Source organism: Neofelis nebulosa, chromosome 9 (genome assembly GCF_028018385.1).
Source record: "Neofelis nebulosa isolate mNeoNeb1 chromosome 9, mNeoNeb1.pri, whole genome shotgun sequence".
Taxonomy (NCBI): Eukaryota; Metazoa; Chordata; class Mammalia; order Carnivora; family Felidae; genus Neofelis; species Neofelis nebulosa.
The window spans coordinates 12,780,585-12,786,584 of NC_080790.1; positions in this window are offsets into that span (position 1 = coordinate 12,780,585).

The window sequence follows — 6,000 nt, forward strand, 5'->3', positions numbered from 1 at the left end:
TTCCTGTAGTTTTGGTGCCAGAGGCTGAAATGTCCTCTAGTGTCCTTGTTTTGTCTCTCCTATTATCTTTGTGGTTCCCTTTTTAAATGGGGTTAAGGTTTACATTTCTTCTGGTTTTAATCACCTCTTGTTAAAGAAGAGCTTGGTTGATGTTGTACTAAGATGTTGGGAAAGGAGAAAAATTGTACAGTCCTATGATTAAGTCTTACTCCTGTAAGTCAAGGGGCCCTCTTAAGGCTAGGACCCAGAAATTTTTAATCTCTCAAACTAGCCCTCACTTCATTTCCAGGTATTAGTCAATTCAACTTTAAGTGTTCTTACCAGGATCTACCCATGGTTGCAGCTTCTGCTTCTGTGAGCTCAGTTCTCTGATATACAAAAGTTTGTTGATTTTCAGTTCAGTTTTTCAGCTTTTTCTTGTTGTGAGCATGGGAGCGAAAATTTCCAAGTTCTTTATATATATATATATTTTTTCATTTCTTCTTATTTATTTATTTTTGTTTTAGAAAGAGAGAGAGATAGTATGCATGAGTGGGCAAGAGGGGCAGAGGGAGAGAGAGAATCTCAAGCAGGCTCCATGCTCAATGCAGAGCCTGACAGGGGGCCTGATTCCACAACCCTAGGATCATGATCTGAGCCAAAATCAAGAGTTGGACACTCAACTGACTGAGCCACCCGTTTTTTCCAAGTTCTTGGCATGTTGAAATGAAAGTCTCCACATCTGAATTAAAAAAAAAAAGTTCTTGTTTAGTTTTACTTACATGTCAGTCACTTGTGTCCTAATACATATTTAGTTTTTAGAAATGGTTCTTGTGTTCTTGAAAAGATTGCATTGTCTCCATGTTTGGAGTGTCATAGGTTTCAGTTTGTTTTTAGTTGACTTATGTTTTGAGGATTTATTATTCTCATATTATCCATTTCTTACGTTGTGATTTCTATTTTAGTCTTCTATTTCTGCAAACATTTAAAAATACTTATTTTACAGTCTCTTAAATATGATTCTATTATCCCTAGGATTATTTGTTTTTCCTCTTGCTTCATCTTCCTGATCATTCATTTTCTCATAGGCTTTATAATTTTGGCTATGATCTCGTTGGCAGTGAAGATATTTTCCATGAAAAACACATGTAACGTGCTTTAGGTGACCGTTTCTTATTTGCATCTGCTGGGACTTTATGGATTTAACCATACTGGACTCATGTTTATGTTCATTTATTTGGGGTCCTGAACTATTCAGGTGGCTTAAATTTGGATCTCTCATCGTGTCCTGATTACCTGCAGGTGTGTCTATTTTTGTCCATGGGTCTAGGTGAATAGGAAACTCCATTATAGCTTTCTTGCATTAGGTGGGCAGTGATTTTCCTACCAATCGTGATGCTAGGGGCTGCAGAATAAATTCAGGCCACTCAGTTCCAGCTGTCCACCCACATGAGGCTGCTGGCTAAATTTCTTTTTCTGTGTGGGCATAATCCTTAGTCCCAGCTGTTAAGGCTTATAACAGGTTCCAATTCTCCTGTAACGCTTTTCAGTTTTAACTCTCACTTCCCATTTTTGAGATTCCCTCTCATTTTTTTTTTTCAATTTGGGGTTTTCTCTTCTTGGTCTCAAGTTAGGCTATGAATTCATGATTGTTAGCTGATTTGTTTTCCTGTTTTTAAGCCAGCAATTCTATCCTGTGTTGAGTAAGACAAGTCAGCTCTTACTTTTCAGAGTACAGGGGACAAATATATTCTGAAAGGAAGAAAGACTCCCCTGTGGGCTGGCACACACTCGGTAGGTACAAAGGAAACACCGGGCTGAAGCTGGCTTATTCTTGACCTCAAATCAAACCACCTCTTTGGCAAAGAGGCAGCCCTGCCCATTACACAGCTAACCCCTTCCACCACACCTTCCTTTGGCTTCTGAAGTCCCTGAAGACTGTGCCTGACTCTCCAGGACCTGCAGAGCTAATGTCTGCTCTGAGTGGTGCCCGGCTGGATCCCCGGGAGACACCTCCACCTCTAGTGTGTACTTAGGCCCCACGTGAAGTCCTCTGTCCATCCCTACAGGAAAACAGGACACCGGCACCTGAGCTACAGCTGCGGTTGTTGTCACAGACATTCATGCCTTTAGAACAGATGTCCACTTTTTCTCAGTCTGGGTCAATCCCTAGGCTAAGTGACTAGCTAGACAATGTAATTGCATTTAAAGATACCCAAAGATGTAAAACACCATTTTGTCTGTCTCAAAATTCATAAACTTGAAAAAAAAAAAAAACTTACCACTGTTGTTTGATGACTTCAGGCTGTTAAGGCAATGTGTCCCTTAGTCCACATTTAAAAATTTTAGTTACAGAAAATTATCCACACCCTGAGGTTACGATGTAATGAAAATAATGCTACGTGAGTTCATTAGTCTCTAATGTGATTTTTCTCCTCATTTCATTTCCCAATAAGGAAAGCTTTTCCAAATGATGGATTTCAGAGGCTGAGGAGAAAGAATTATGATTGGTTTCTTCATGGTTATTATCAACCATAAGAGAAAAATTCAGCCAGTTTGCAATTTTCAAAGAAGTGGAGAGATTGCTTTGTTAATATCTATTCAGTTCATTTTTTATTTCGGGAATTGACAATTCGAGTGTGGTTGCAGAGAAATGAGTGGTGAGAGCTTCAGCTGCAGTCCAGTGGTAGTGCTCCAACTGCAGAACCTCTTCGAAGGTGCTTGTAGTGAAGGTGGGAAGGTAAGAACTCTAGCCCTGTGACCTAGAATTGCACACTTAGCCTAAACGAAGGCTTTTGGTAAAAATCACTATTGTCATCGAAAAAGTATTTCTTAAGTGACCTTCTGTGCTTTGTTCTTTATAAAGGCTGGAAATATACCAAGGTTCAACGGGAGATGGGGTAGGCACTTGCAGACATTATTAAAGGGGTGACTATCTTACACAGAGGGGTACAAATACCTGAATAGGTAAGGCTATTACATAAAGAACTGGCGTATTGAGGGGCGCCTGGGTGGCGCAGTCGGTTAAGCGTCCGACTTCAGCCAGGTCACGATCTCACGGTCCGTGAGTTCGAGCCCCGCGTCAGGCTCTGGGCTGATGGCTCGGAGCCTGGAGCCTGCTTCCGATTCTGTGTCTCCCTCTCTCTCTGCCCCTCCCCCGTTCATGCTCTGTCTCTCTCTGTCCCAAAAATAAATAAAAAACGTTGAAAAAAAAAAAATTAAAAAAAAAAGAACTGGCGTATTGAAACTCTCTATAGGCCAAGGGGATGTGTTGGGAAAATGCACTGGAATGGAAGAGGGGAGGCCTGGATGTTAGTCTGGGCTTTGATAGCACTTGGCTGAGGGAAGCTGGGAATCACCCAACAACGTCCTTGGGCCCCGCTTTCCTCACGTGAAGGTGGACAAAATTAGAAAGTCAGACAATGGTTATTGATGAAAAAGTCACACTTGGTTTCTTGACATATGGTCAATAAAACATGAGTCTCTGCCTCCAAGAAGCTCAATGTATTCAAGAAAAGCAAAAAGCCCCAAGTGCCATGGCCACGACTATGGCAATAATGGAAGAATTTCTGGCCAGTGTTCCTGAACTGCTGTAGAATGAAGCCCGAGTCAGAAAAGGTAGATTATCAGGTATAGATTTCAGAGGGAGGTACCAGGAAATGCATATTTAGGAAGAAGGACTGTATATGTACCATTAAAAAAAAAAAAAAAATTCAGGTTGGGTGAAGGCCTAAGTAAAAGCCTGGGTGGAACTGTTACCAACTTACAGACCCAACACTGAGCACTGAGCCCGGGGAAGAGAAGGCGCCAGGAACCCATGAAAATAATTTCCATAAAGAACGGTGGTGCAAGATCGGCCGGTGCCTGGGAGAGAAGGAAACTGGGTCCCCTGTGACACCTGAGGACAGCAGTATGGGTAAAGGTGACATTACAGGGAGACAGAGCTCAGCCACACCTAAGAGGCCACTCAGAGGGAGGAAGGCAGTGTGGCTGTCCTAGCCCAGAGTCGCACGGACTTCCCCTGGGACAGGGCGGGTCGTGTAGCTTTCTGGCCCCTTTTTGCACATGCGCTACAACAGATGTGTGCTCCAGGGACCTTCCAAGACCCTTTTTCCTTCACTGTGACTTTGAGGAAGAACTTTCTGTTGGAGTTGCACAAATCAGAGAGGAATATAGTGTGACAGGGACTCCCTTGTCATTGGCTATGCGCAAGGCTGCTGGAGGGGATAACTTTGACCCTGGGTCAGGGAGAGGGGTTGGGTCACCTTGAATGCAGGTCTGGAAACACACTGTTGGCAGCAGGCTGCAGATCCACGAGGCCAAAGGCGTCCGAGAGAGGGCTGCAGCGGCCCCAGCTCGCAAGGTCGAGGGGTGGAGGAGGGCAGATTCTCCGGAGGCTATGACGGAAAGACAGAGCCAGCTGGCCGAGAACTCACACAGAGAGGGAAAGGGAGAAGATGACAGGGCTGTTCCCGGAATGGAAGGAAAGACGCTGTGGGCGAACACGAGCCCAGGAAGATGAACGAATGCATCTGTGTCTGCCAAGTTCACTGCTGGGCAGTGGGATGGAAGCTCCAGTTTATGATTCAATTCCATGCATCCTTGCAGAGGCTGTCAGAACTGCTCAGGGCATCACCACGCAGGCACAGAGGCAGCCCGCCCCGTCCAGGCGCACAGAGCTCAGCCCTCCAGGCAGAGACGGCCTGCTTTTGCCCAGAGCCAGAACCACGGCCGTCACCGGACAGGCCCAGACTGAGCAGTGAACTTGTGGAGGCCTGAAAACGCGCATGCCGATCCTGATGCGGACCCTGAGACTTTCCCCGGAGGCCCGGGGATGGGTGGGTGCCCATCAGGAACAGACGAAGCTGGAGGGTGAGGTGAAAATGTTCCGCCATTACTTGCTAAGGAAGACAACTTAAATTTTGATGGTTCTCAAGGTAGCTGTGTTAAAGCCAACGCGTTCATATTCTCAAGAATCTCAAGAATTGCCTTGTAATCATGTGGACAAAATGCCACAGAGCCAGTAGAGGTGGGGAACACAGTTTGGGGGGGGGGCGGGGGAGCACAGAGGAAAGAGGGCTGGAAGCAGAAGAGGGTGGATGGAGCACAGCATTAGCCCAGGAAGGCTTATTTTAATAATAATTCACAAGAGGGTTTGTGGGAACTCATCAGGAGGGCAGGAATTTTCTGTGCTAACAGTGGCACCCATTCCACTGGCAATTTATTATGATCTGTACACATAAATGCACTCTGTCCCATAGGCCTGGGTGACCTCTGATGATAGGTCCTTGCAGCTGACTCTCCTAGGACAGTGCCAGACACACAGCAGCCGACACTCGCTGGAGGTTTCTCCAGATAATGCCTTTGTTTTTTTAGTTCATTTATTTATTTTCAGAGAGAGGGAGAGAGAGAGAGAAAACATGGGAGGGTCAGAGAGCGACGGAGAGAGAGAATCCCAAGCAGGCTCCGCACTCTCAGCACAGAGCCCGATGTGAGGCTCGAACTCACGAACCTCGAGATCATGACCTGAGCCGAAGTAAAGAGTCGGATGCTTAACTGACTGAGCCATCCAGGCTCCCCTCGAGCTAGTCTCACAGTAAAACTTGCTTTATTACCGGGTATCTCCTCCTCTTCGTAGGCACTGTCGCTGAGACCCCGGCCCATGCTAGCCTGGAGCCTGACACCCGCAGATAAGAAAGCTAAAAAGCAAATGAAGTCAGAGGCCACTGATAGGATGTTCTGGAATTCTTGACAAGAGCCTGACCAGGCTCCTCCCTCAGCTCCCAGCAGCATCTGGTCTACACAAAGGCCATTTCTGTGCCACTGGTAGAGGGTCCTTTCTTTTTGTTTCCGCTCGCTGGTTCTTATTTGACCCCACGTCTTTGCCAGGTTGGTGTTTCAGATTCTCCTCCTCTCCACTTGCAGTTCCCATTCTTTGTACCCACTGAGGCTCAGCATTTGATACTCAGAGTCTAAGAACTCAGAACAGAAGGGAGGCAAGCCGGCTTGGGAGAGGCACTG